Below are 14,687 nucleotides of genomic sequence, written 5' to 3' on the forward strand. Positions count from 1 at the left end.
AAGTTGGTTGTAATCCATTGCTTATGGCCAATGTCCAATTATTTTTGGCACGTACAAAGAGTTTGATTACCCTGTCTTTCCTGATGGTTCCGTGAAAGTCATGTATGACTGATCATCTTGAGGAATTCCCAGAAGCTTGGAGGTTTCCGTGTTAGAAAACTTCAATGATGTTGGATTTGTTTGATTTCTTTATAAAGAATCATTGTAGCCTTTTGCGTGAATGATCTACTTATAAGAAGACTCTCGTTTATCTTTGTTTTGGATAAATTCCCTGTTAGGAATCTCCAAAATATTTTATCGGATGAATTTCTTATGAGAAATCTCCAGAATTGTCAGATGTATTCTAAAGTGTTAGGTCATGTATGAACCTGTTGATGAAACTTGCTTTGTATGTTTTCCAATATTGTCAGGTCATGTATGAACCCATTGTTGAATTTTTCTTTGGGTTTTATAGTGTTGTCAGGTCACGTCTAGACCTGTTAATAAAACCTCTTTGAAACCTCCAGAAATGTCAGGTCATGCATGAACTTGTGGATATACTTTCTTTGAATTTTCAAGTGTTGTCAGGTCATGTATGAACCTGTTGATAAAACTTCCTTTGATTTTTTTTCCTAAGTTTTGTCAAGACACGTCTGAACCTGTGGGTGAAACTTTCTTTGAATATCCCAATGTTGAGGTCATATATGAATCTATTGATTAAACTTTCCTTGATTTTCTAGCATTATCAGGTTATGTCTGAACATGTTATTGAAATGCTTTAAATTTTCCAATGATGTTAGGTCATGTATGAGCCTGTTGATTAAAATTTATTTATATATATTCCAGTATTGCCAGGTCATGTTTGAACCTGTTGATGGAACCTTTTGATATCCCCCAACGTTGCCAGGTCATGTATGAACCTATTGATGGAACTCTTTGATTTTTTCCAGTATTGTCAAATTGTGTATGAACCTATTGACTAAACTTTCCTTGATATTCAAGTTGTCATTAGGTCAATGTATAAAACTGTTTGTTCAAACATTCTTTGTATGTTCCCTAATGTTGTCAGGTCATGTTTGAACCTGTTAATTGAGCGCTCTTTGAATATTCAAGTGTTATCAGGTCATGTTTGAATTTGTTGTTGAAAATTCTTTGAATATTCTGGTGTTGTCAGGTCATGTATGAACCTGTTGTTAAAATCACTTTGCATATTCCTCAATTGTCTTTCCTCCAGCAGGATTATTATCCCCAAGGAATTTCTACCCTCATTTTTTATTTTATGTGGGTCACCTTTACCATATGTCTCCATCATTCCCCATAAATTTTTGTTTCATTCTGCATCCATCATAAAACCTCCTGCTAAGGTTTATCTTATGTCTGATCATATCCCTAGCAAACAAAAAAAAGTCATTCATAGAATCTCATATCATATCATATCATTTGCAATTCAGGATCAAGATCTGGGTCTTCTTAGTATTTAACTATCTCTCACTATGATCATATGAAGAGTGTCCTGCTTCATATTCTCCAGTTGAAGATACCTAAATATGGGTAACTGTCACACCCCGATTTGACCCTGAATATGCGATTCAATACATTCATCATAGAGGTTGCATCTCTGCATAGCATAACATGCATTCCATACCGCATAATAACTAGAATGTCAGTCGAAATAAATTTCCGGATCTACATACAAACCGGTTGAATCAATTATCAAATGTGTACCAAAACAACGGGTGAAAAAGTTTCAAAATCAAACTTGCAGACATCAGTTTTATTAATCTACGTTTCGCGTAGTTTAACTTGGTGTGCTCGATTTATTTTTCAGTCACATTTTGGTCCGTCTGAGCGTTTTAACCGGCCATTTTCCATTTTAAAATTTGGTCAAAAGTTGAATGTTTCCGAGAAGTTTATTTTGCGCTGATCATTTTGGTGTATTGAGTTTAATTTTTTGAACACTTTTGTGCCCGACTCTTATTCATTTTGAGACATTTTATTTTTATTTCATTGTCAAAATGTTCGATTTAATTAATTATAATTTTCCATGTTTTCATTTCGGTTTAATTATAATTATTTATAATGGTTTAATTTTATTTAGTTTAGTTTGATTCTAACGATTTTTGTCTCTAAAATAAGCACGAAGGGCTTTGTTGTCATTTGTTTAGAAATTATAAGCCCTAACTTATTCATATAAAGGCATTGTTGAGAGAATTGAGACGGATACCCTAGACACAGCAAATCCGCGGCGCATGACCAATCGGATAACCTCTCTCTCAGTGGCTCTCAAAAGAAGACAATTGAAAAAGGTGAGATATCTTGAGCTTTCATATTCACGTACACACCATTATTTTTCTCAATTCCAAAGAAACCACTCCATTTATACCAACAATAACTAAACATGCCCATTCTTGAATATATATACTTTGGTAGTTTATTTTGGTTTAAAAATAAAACAAAATTTTGAAAGAAGAAGATTTATCTTCTTATCCTCTTGCAACAGTACCGAGTTTCCAAATCAATCAACCACAACTCCATATCGTTTTTCTAGTTATAATATATATAAAAAAATGTGTTTCTTATAGTTTTTTTATATATTATTTATAAAGTTACTGTTAAATTTTATGTATATATATACTTCGTTAGTTTTCTAATATATATATATATATATATATATATATATATATATATATATATATATATATATATATATATATATATATATATATATATATATATACATACTGTTGATTTATATATATATATATATATATTATATATATATATATATATATATATATATATATATATATATATATATATATATATATATATATATACACATACTGTTGATTTATATATATATATATATATATATATATATATATATATAGATTTGTGGTAATATAAACTCATTATGGATAATATGTGCATGTTGTGTTTAACTTTCTATTTTTCCATTAAATAATAATAATGTGCTTGATTTTTGCTTGGTTTATTAATGCATTATGAAAATTGTTCAGACACATAGATTCAGTTGCTTTGTTTTTTATAGAGTGATTCTTACATGAATCCACTCTAAGTTAGCTAATAGCTAAATTCAGTTGCTTTAAATTTCAGTTGGATTCTGATCCTGTGGCTTGTCTGCATTTACTTGTCTGCATTTCAATTACTCTCAAATCTCTTCAAACCATTATCAATTCAAATTTAATTTCAAGACACTTTCATAATTAAAATTGGAAGAAAAAGATTATCTGGGTGAAAGGTCTAGTCGTAGTTCTGAATGCTAGGCCCAAGTTTTAAGAGCTTGCAAGCCATAAGTGTTCGTCTTTCCTTCAAAGCATTTGTAAATATTCATTCTTCTTTTATCAATAAAATTAAAAGAAAAAGATTACCTGGGTGAAAGGTCTATTCGTAGTCCCGAATGCTAGGCCCAAGTTGTAAGAGCTTGCAAGCCATAAGTGTTCGTCTTTCCTCCAAAACACTTGTAAGTATTCAAACCATTTTCATAAGTAAGTTGGAAGAAAAAGACTACATGGATGAAATATTCAGTCGTAATCCCGAATATTAGGCCCAATGTGTAAGAGCTTGTAAGCCCTATGTATTCGCCTTCTCCTCTAAAACACTTGTAAATATTCAAACCATTTTCATAATTAAAATTGGAAGAAAAAGATTACCTGGGTAAAAGATCCAGATGTTGTCCCGAGTATTAGACTCAAGTTTTAAGAGCTTGCAAATCATAAATACCCGTCTTTCAAACCCCAAAAATACGTTCAACCAATCAAACTCTTTTTTCACCGTCGTGCAATTGATCAGGAAAACATTTTCATAAACGAAAGATATTATGTCTTAAGATGATGTGAAGCAATGCTTCATCCATAATTGTTGAGTTGAGATAAGTGACATTTTTTCGAATGTTGATTTATAAATCCATTCGACGCAATGTATACGTTCGCTCCTCATCTGTTTTGGGTAAAACAATGTTTTTCATCGATTAATACAATATAGCTTTCGCTAAAATTGACCAACAAACAAACATTTTCTAGCCAGAACTACATAAGCCTTGAGTTATCTATTGCACCAAGAGATACGTAGGAGCAGGATTTGTAAATCTTGTCAGACCCATTAATAAAAAATTTAGGTTTAATCCCCTTCGTTTCAAAATCCAAAAACATCTTCTCTTTTCTTTCAATCCTATTATTCTTTCCCTCATAATAACTTGAGAAACATAACATTTCTAAACTAACACTAACGCGCACAACTAACCTAATGGTTCCCGTTGAGTACAACGGACGTGAGGGGTGCTAATACCTTCCCCTTGCGTAATCGACTCCTGAATCCTGATTTGGTTGCGACGACCAATATAATTGTCGTTCTTTCTTGGGTTTTATCGATATTTCCCCTTTCCTTTTTGGGAATAAATAAAGTTCGGTGGCGACTCTGTTTAGTCCATCATGTGAGCGTGTGATTGCGCTTCAGTTAAATCGTGTTCTCATTTTTTTAGGTGCGACATGAAGCATGTCATAAAGGAAAGTTTTCTAAAACATCTTTCAAAGCGAAAACTGTTGTTTCTACCTCTATATCGTTAGAACTTCTGCATATTGATTTGTTTCGTCCAGTGAAAATTGACTCTATCAATGATAAGATGTATGGATTGGTCATCGTTGATGACTATAGTCGTTAGACATGGGTAAAGTTCTTGAAGCACAAGGATGAGCCACATTCTGTGTTCTTTACTTTCTGCTCACTAGTGCAAACAAAGATGGATTGCAAAATAGTCAGAGTTAGAAGTGATAATGTGACGAATTCGAAAATACAAATTTTGAAAATATTTTTGATACAAATGGAATTTCCCATTATTTCTCTTGTTCTAGAACTCCACAACAAAATGGGGTTGTGGAAAGGAAGAATAGGACTTTGCAAGAAATGGCCCGCACCATGATCCAAGAAACTGACATGGCTAAGCATTTCTAGGCAGAAGTAGTTAACACAGCTTTCTATATTTAGAACATGATTTCTATTAGACCTATTATGGGTAAGACTCCCTATGAATTGTGGAATAACAGAAAGCCCAACATTTCTTATTTTCATCCTTTTGGTTGTGAGTGTTTTATGTTGAACACTATAGAGAATCTTGGCAAATTTGATTCTAAAGCTCAGAAGTATTTATTGTTAGGATATTCTGAATGCTCTAAAGGCTACATAATCTTTAACACTGAAACATAAATTGTTGAAGAATCAATTCATGTTAGATTCAATGATAAGATTGACCCTGAAAAGTCAAAGCTAGTTGAGAAATTCGCATATATGATGATTAACTTGTCAGAATCTGAGGATAAAAAATCAGAAGGAAAAGCTAAAGAATCTAAAGCAAAAGACTCATAAGAGACTCAACCAGAAGTTGTTGTTGGTATCACTCATCATAAGAAGAGTAGATCAAGAACCTCTCATTCTGAAGAATTTATTATGGGAGATAAAGATGCTCTAGTTAGAACTCGATCTTCATTCAAACATTCTGAAGAAACTCTTTTGGGGTTAGTTTCTCTGATAGAACCCACAATTATCGATGAAGCTCTTCTGGATAATGAATGGATTATGGCTATGCAAGAGGAACAGAATCAATTCACCAGGAATGATGTTTGGGATCTTGTTCAGAAACCAAAGGGTTTCCATGTTATTGGAACCAGACGGGTTTTCAGAAATAAGCTCAATGAGAAGGGCGAAGTTGTCAGAAACAAGGCTTGACTGGTAACATAATGATATAGTCGGCAAGAAGGTATAGACTATACAGAAACCTTTACTCCAGTTTCCAGGTTAGAGTTTATTCATCTTATAATTTCTTTTGCAGTCAATCATAACATCATCCTTTATCAGATGGATGTTAAGAGTGCATTCTTAAATGGATACATTTCTGAAGGAGTGTATGTGCATCAACCCCCTGGTTTTGAAATTTCTCAAAATCTAGATTTTGTTTTTAAACTGAAAAAGTCTCTATATGGTCTGAAATAAGCTCCTAGAGCTTGGTATGATAGACTTAGTAACTTTCTTTCGGAAAATGATTTTACCATAGGGAAAGTGGACACGACTCTTTTTTGCAAAACCTTTAAAAATGATATTCTGGTTGTGCAAATTTATGTTGATGGTATTATTTTTGGTTCTGCTAATGTTTCTCTGTACAAGGATTTTGCTAAGTCAATGCAGGCAGAATTTGAAATGAGTCTGATGGGAGAACTCAAGTTCTTTCTGGGAATCCATATTGATCAACGTTCAAAAGGAACGTACATTCATCAGAGCAAGTATACCAGGAAACTTCTGAAGAAGTTCAACTTTTCATAACGCAAGCAAGAAAAAACTCCAATGCGTCCCACGTGCATTCTGGAGAAAGAAGAGGGAAGTAGTAAGGTAAATTAGAAGTTATTCCGAGGTATGATAGGCTCTCTCCTTTATCTAATAGCTTCTAGACCTGATATCTTATTCAGTGTCTGCTTATGTGCTCGCTTCCAATCAAATCCTAGGGAGACTCACTTAATTGTTATTAAGAGAATCTTTAGGTATCTAAAAGGTACTATTAACCTTGGTTTGGTTTATAGAAAATCAAGTGAATATAAATTAGTAGGCTATTATGATGTTGACTATGCTGGAGATAGAATAGAAAGGAAAAGTACTTCTGCAAGTTGTCAATTTCTGGGAGACAATGTGATTTCGTGGTCCAGCAAGAGACAGTCAACAATTACGTTTTCAACAGTCGAAGCTGAATATATTGCAACTTCTAGATGCAGCACTCAGATACTATGGATGAAAAGTCAGTTGGAAGATTATCAGGTACTCGAGAGTAACATTCCTATTCTCTGTGATAATGCTTCTACTATTTGTTTGTCTAAGAATCCTATCTTGAATTCTAGGGCTAAGCATATTGATAGTAAACATTAATTTTTGCGTGACTATGTTCAGAAGGGTATTTTTCACCTAAAATTTGTTTATACAGACCATCAATGGGTTGATATCTTTACAAAACTCCTTTTTGAAGATAGATTCATTTTCATTATGAAAAACTTATGTATGGACTCTTGTCCAGAATGAAAAGTTGAATTTCAGAATGCTAAGATCTTAAAACTCTAGATAAGATTCTGAAAATTTATTTTGTTATCTCTAAAACATGAGCTTTCTGACGTAAGGAAGTTTCATGAATCAGAAAGATTCTAATCAGAAGCAATCTTATCGATTTGTCTTTTTGATTCTGAATAATTGTTGCATTAAATGGTTGTCTTGTCGTTTAATATCATGTGGTTCTAAGGGGTGACAGTTGTCCCACTTTCTAAGCATGTGTGATGATGGCGTGACACATTGGGTTTCGCATTTCTTAGAATTAGGCTAAAATATCTTACGCTTCCCCCCATGTTTGTGTATTTTAACTTGTCATCATTGTAAAAAAAATTATATATAAACTCAATTCACTCACATTTTCACACTACGCGCACAATATTCATATACTTTCTTCTTTCAAACCTTCAAACACCCTCTCTGCAATTGTTCATCCTCTCTTACAACTTCAACAATCGTTGCTCCTCAACAAGAGATTCAACAACAACAACAACAACAATAAGCTCATTATCAATCTCCTCCAAGATCTGCCACCAGTGAAAGCATTCCTCCATCCAAAGAAGAAATCAGCAGTATTAGTATCCCATCGAAAAACTATCATATATTCACAAAGATCGATCCACCATAAATTTTGGCATACTACATGGGGATTTGTCTCGAAGATAATGTTGACCTATTGGTGGATCCCTTAAATCTCCCGGATGACTACCTAGTTATTCCTCCGCCACCTCCTCCTTCCCAAAACCCTTAGCTTTCTAAACTAGTCTTCGCGCGCGCGTGTGTGTGTGTGTGTGTGCCCTTTTTTATTTATGTCCAAGTGTGTGTGTGTGTGTGTGTGTGTGTGTGTGTGTGTGTGTGTGTGTGTGTGTGTGTGTGTGTGCCTTTTTTATGTTTGTTTGAGAACTTGTTGCATTTCTATTTTTTTATTTGGTTTTCTATCTTTTTAATCAATTGTATATTTTTATGCCTTCTAGCATAATTAATGAAAATCTTCTTGTTTCTTTCCAAAAAAAATTCATTTGTCTTTTTGATTGATGATAAAGGGGGAGAAACATAACCAAGGGGAAGAATCGTAATTTATTTTGATATACCTATATTCTTGAATAAGAATCCAAACATTTGCTAATGTTTTTGATAACCTCTACTTCGAAGAATAGTTTTTTAATTATTTTGCAGGGTTAAATTCAAAACATCAGAAGTTTGTAAGATCAGAATGTAAGATGAAATGGTCTACTATTTGAGTCCAAAAAAACTTTCACGCTACTGATTAAGAAAGATCTCAACCAGGAATCAGAATCAAGCATCAAGTCTTCAAGGTTTTGAAAACCAGGCTCTGAACTTGGCATCAAGATTCAAATTCCATGGTAATCAGGCTCTGAAATAAAATTTCAAAAAGAACCAAGCTTCTGAAGTGAAGTTCATCAAAATATTGACATTGACAACCAGTGCTCTGGATAAATTCAAGCAACTTCTGAAGATAAACCAAATTCTGATGGAAGATCACTCTAGTACTTCAAAAAGGTTAATCAGGAAAGTGTTCTTACATTCTGATTTTATCTTTTTAGATTATACATCTCAGGGGGAGCTTTGTGCTTCTGTAAGATGTATCCTTTTATGATTACCCTATACAAAACTGTTCATCAAAACACATGTTTTTGTCATCATCAAAAAGGGGAAGATTGTTAGAACAAGATTTGGTTTTGCATTTATACCTTGAGTTTTGATGATAATAATTTGTATTTATGTGACAACAATTTTGGCACGCTAATGGTTTATTATTGTGTAGCTTTAACAGCCAGTTCTAATTTTGAGATTATGACGTGCGACGTCATCAATTTTTGAATAATTGAGTTCCAAATCCGCTTTTGCACTAATTATAAGAAGTTCTGAGAGATATTAAGTTGTTGCTCCAATGTTCTTTCTGCTTCTGTGTTGATTCACTACTAAGAGATTTTTGAAGAGATGTTAGGTTGCTGCTGCAACATTCTCTTCACTTATGCTTCTGGATGTGACTCTGATTATCAAGCTTCTAAAGAATGGCAAGCTTATGAAGTTTTGTTACTTAGTAGAAGTTTCTGAATATCTCAAGCCAGAAATTGAGGTTATCAAGGTTTTGACTATAGATTTTGAAGATACTAAAGATCTCAAGCCAGACTGCTTACGTTGTCAAGGCTCTGACTGAAGATTCTGAAGTTTCTGAATCTAGTTTTATGTTTCTTCATTTCATGCTTCATCAACTTTCATCATAAGCCAATGAACTTGAAGCTAAGATCAAATGGGTACGTGATCAAATAGTACATAGTACAAAGCAAATATTATTTCCACTACCTGATATCATGGGCAAGAATAGTAATATACATCACACCTGTCACTGAATTTTTGGGCGAAGGACAGTAAGCAGTATCACTCCTTTCACCATCCAACAGTGAACAACCACTCTATTTGGTTTTTCCATTTTTCCCTCCAACGGTCTTCTCCTTATGCTATATAAGTGTGACTTGGAGACTTGAAGAAAAACAAGAATATTGAAGCGCTGCAAAACTTGACAAAGTTTATTTATGAAAAGATATCATTTTCTATACAGTTTGTCTTTAAGTATTTATTTATCATTTGTGTAAAATATGCTTGTGTAGAAGCAACTTGTAACACACAAACTTTTATTCAAACTGTTTGTTTGATTTCTTAAGGAGACTAGGGTATAATTGGATTCTTAAGAAAACAAAGAAAGTTATTCTTTGTGAGTCATTAAGGAGACTAGGGTATAGTCGGATCCTTGATAAGACAAAGAAGGTTATTCTTTGTGATTATTGTAATCAGTTGATTATAGTGGATTAAGTCCTTGTGTATAATAAAAAATCACTTTGGCGGATGGACTGGAGTAGCTTTGAGTTTCAAGTGAACCAGGACAAAAGTACTTGTGTTTTTATCTCTTTGTTGATTAACATTTGAGTGGAACTCAACCCCCCCCCCCCCCCCCCCCCCCCCTCCTGTTGTGTCTTTCACACCTTCAAGTAGAAGTTGACTCTCCAACCTGACGAGAATAAATTTTGAAGATAGTCTTAACAATGAGGGATTAGATAAATTGGTCGGCCTCATAGAAGAAATCAAGAGAATGGCTCATGTGAGACAATGTTCAGCGAAGCAAAGAATGGACAGGAGGTTAAACACTAGAGTCTGTCTAAGAAGTTTTCAAGAGGGCGACTTGGTTTTGAAGAAGGTTATAGATACACAAAAGAAGGAAAAGTTATCTCCTAATTGGGAAGGACCTTACCAGATCCTCAGAAGCTGAATAATGGAGTCTATAAACTAGAGAATTTGGAAGGAATACAAATGTCAAGGGCTTGGAATGTTATCAACCTAAGGTTTTATTATAGTTAACATTATGTAATGCTATTATTAATTGGGGGACGCATTCTTTTCCATTGCAAGGGCAATGGTGGTTTTAATGAGGCACCCTCAATTCATATGTTTATGTGTTATCATTTCTAGTTTTTTACAGTAAAGTTGAGCTCATCCTAGTAGCGGTAAGCGTGTTAGACACCGTCGATGACCTAATTAAATCATCCATGTAAATAAGAATCTTTGGCCTGGTTATGTTAATAAAACCTCTGACCTAATTAAATCGACAATGTAAATAAGAACCTTTTGTCGAGTTATGTAAATAAAACATCTGGCCTAATTAAATCGGCCACGTAAATAAGAACCTCTAGCCAGGTTATATAAATAAAACCCTTTGCCTAATTAAATCGGCCATGTAAATAAGAACCTATGGTCGGGTTATGTTAATAAAACCTATGACCTAACGAAGTCGGCCATGTAAATAAGAACCTCTGGCCGGGTTATGTTAATCAAACATATGACCGAATCGAAGGTTTAAATAACCTCTAACAAACCGACTAAATCAAAAGGTCTAAATCATTAACAAGTAAATTAATTCAAAATCTATGACTTAATTAAAGAAAAGTGAGTTTATATGCAGCAAGATCGAGTTATTATGCATACCACTAAAACATGAGCCTGGACAATCTAAAGATATGCCTGGAGCTATACGCACAATTAGGGTGAAACATGCATATAAGATGATGATAATGATAATAATAATAATAATAATAATAATAATAATAATAATAATAATAATAATAATAATATAACCAAAAAAGGCCCCAAAGGGGCTTAAGCATTATACTGGAAATAAAACGAACATTATTCAGGCTTAAACATGGTCACTCATCAGGGTTTTCATTTTTCCTTTAGCTTTTTTTTTATTTTTTGTCAGCTAGGCTCCCCCAGGTTGGGCCCTTGAATTTGTTTGGTTTTACACCAACCTGTTATTCTATTTGCACCCTGGATTTTTATTTAGTTGATTTATCTTTTTTTTTGTTTATTTAGTTTAGTTTATTATTATTAAAAAATAAAAAAGCCAAAATAAAAATATCAAAAACAAAATAAAATTTACAAATATAAAAAAAAAATATTTTCTTTTTAAATTAAATTTCTCTTTAAATACTCTAATTAATTTGGAAGGAATGGGTGAATGCATATTCACATGTTTTCTGAATAATCGAGGGCTTAGCGCACGCTTAATTTGCATTGTCATTTGCTTCCACAACCTAAAATCGATCTCAACTCATCAAATTAATATCTTTCTCTCGTGCAACTAAAACCAACTTTTGATAAAAAAAGAATATTGTTTGACTCATTTCAACGCGAAATACAAACAGATGATTATGTCTCCATAGTGCGAGCATACAAGCAAATGTTTCATCGCTCGAATGTGACTTAAACACTATTTTCTAAAAACAACCAACACACAAGCATTTTATACCAAAGAACTACGTAGCCTTGAGTTCCCCATCGCACCTAGAGATACGTTGGAGCGAGATTCAACATCTTGTCAGACATATTAATAAAAAAAACTAAATTGTCCCCCTTTCGTAATTGTCTTTTAATGCAAACATTTTATGATAAACATTTCACCCTAACTAATTAAAAGGTTCATGTTGAGTAGAACGGATGTGAGGAGTGTTAATATCATCCCTTCGCATAACCGACTCCTGTATCTGAAACTAGTTGTGACGACCATGTTTTCGTTCTTCAAGGATTTCATCAATGTTTCCCTTTAAAAAATAGAACTTCGATGGAGACTCTATAGTTATTTTGAGTGTTAGTATGCTCGAGTATTTTTTGCGCTGCGACACTGAGGACTTGGCAGGCGTATCTTTCGCAAGTTGATTTGGTCTCGCCGCCTCCGATGAATCCTCTGGCTATGGTGTTGAGCATGTGACGTGTGGTCTTGCTGTTTTCGCACTGGTGCGACTACTTCGGCCAGTAAGAGCGCCGACTTTTAGGCGAGCGACTCATTGAAGTGTTCCGCCTTGAGTCCGTTCTAGAATGTCCCCACAAACATCTCCTGGTGGGAAGGACTACATTGATCATGGCTTCGTTGAAGTGGACGAGATAGTCCATCAACGTCTCCGACATGCCCTGGTGAATGTTGAACAGGCAGGTGGTGGACATCTTCCATGGCGACTATTGTCAAATTGATGTACCAGTTTTCTCACCAATTCCTGATAGTTGTTAATAGAGGCCCGGGGAAGGCATGTGGTGGACGATCAATGTAGTCCTTCCCACAAACATCTCCTGGTGGGAAGGACTACATTGATCGTGGCTTCGTTAAAGTGGGCGAGATAGTCCATCAGCATCTCCGACAGGCCCTGGTGAATGTTGAACAGGTGGTGGACATCTTCCATGGCGACTATTGTTAAATTGTTTTACCAGTTTTCTCACCAATTCCTGGTAGTTGTTAATAGAGGCCCGGGGAAGGCCCATATACCATCGAAGGTCGGCTTCCATGAAGGTGCATGACAATAACTTACACTTTAGAGAGTATGATGCTCCTATGATGGCCATGTGGGTGTTGATGGATGCAATGTGCTCGTATGGGTCGCTGCGTCCATCAAACTTGGTCAGGGATGGATGTTTGAAGCCTTTAGGAACTGTGGGGGCCCATATTTCGTCCGAGAGAGGTTGAGGTTCTAATAGTTTCGTCTCTTCCGGGGGATTGACCTCCTGTTGTCGTTGTTTAATGTTGTGGACGTCATCTTCCAATGTTCGATTGTGGCGACATAATTAGTCAATGACGGGTCGCATCTCCGTCGTGACACCGGCATCGCTTGTACCGCTGGTACCCTCAGGAGTAAGGGATGAAGCTCTTTTGTTCACCATGTCTGGTAATTGTCGAAAATGAATATTGAGGGTATGGCAGGGACGGTAGTGATTTTTTTCTAGAGAGAGGTGCGGCTCAGGTTAGTTTTACTGAGGTCCACAATGGGCACCACTGTACGGTTAAATGATTGGTGTTAGAATTGTTGGAAGTGAAATGCTCTCTGAGCAGTATTGGATGGTATTGAGAGAATATAACTTGATATATACCTCTTCCGGGATCATTCCTTTATAGGGAATTTCTAGGGTTATGGTTTAAGGCCCTTCCCCCTTTTGAAGCGATCTCAATTGTTCCCCTTTATTAAAGAGATTATTGACTACATACATTCTCGGAGTCAACGGGGACTTTCTCTTATTAGACTTCCCTGTCAGATGGACCGTATTCCACTGGACTGCCCAAGGAAGGGGCGACCCAATATAGGAAGAACACTACAACCTTAGATCTAAAAATCGATTGCTACACGTATTTGTTGTTGTAGTTTTTTTATTTAAATTTTATAAAAAAAATGATTTAGATGAAGAGCAATAATTGATGATGATGATGAAGAATGATGCAAAGTTCAACCAAATTTGTTGTTGTAATTTTCAAATCTAAAATCAATTGCTAACCAACCATGTTTATTGTTGTTGTAGTTTTCAGATTTAACTATTTAAAGAAATGATTAAGATAAAGATCAAAGATCAACCGATGAATATGAAGAACATCACATGAAAAAGAGAATGCATAATAAAGAGAAAGAAATAAAATAAAATATTTAATATAATAATTTTAGTTTGATTTTTAATTTTAAAAAAATCAAGTTAAAAAAGGACACGTGACAGCAAAAGTCAACCTCCCTCATGGTAAAAAATATTACTCCTTCACTTATTCTTTAAGTATTATTTTTTAATTTTTTACCCATACTAAAAGAAGTTAATCATTGTTACTTTTCAAACAATAATTCTTCTTACCTATAATATCTTTAATTATTTATTATATTTATTTTACTTTTTCTCTCTCGATAATAATTACCTAGGGATAACTTTGACAAAAATGAAATTTACAAGTGACAATTAAAAATGAACAAATTTTTTTCAAGAAAATGACATTTAAAAAGATACGGAGGAGAGTATGTTTTATCATGCTGAACACAGCCTAAAATAGAAGGATCTAAACTCTAACTAAATTTAAAGTTTGTCAAATAATAATAAGTTTGATCAAATATTATAAAATCTTTTGCTGGAATGGATTTAAATTCCAGACCTAATATCCTAGTACTGGTGCATTATTACTAATAGTTTTAAAACACTTCAACTAATGTCTTCAAATTCAAATTAACATGTCCTTGTGGGACGAATGTGAATTTTTATTATTATCATTGATTTTTCACTGCAATATAATGGTAAGA

The sequence above is a fragment of the Lathyrus oleraceus genome, chromosome 2 (genome assembly GCF_024323335.1).
Source record: "Lathyrus oleraceus cultivar Zhongwan6 chromosome 2, CAAS_Psat_ZW6_1.0, whole genome shotgun sequence".
In the NCBI taxonomy this organism is placed as follows: domain Eukaryota; kingdom Viridiplantae; phylum Streptophyta; class Magnoliopsida; order Fabales; family Fabaceae; genus Lathyrus; species Lathyrus oleraceus.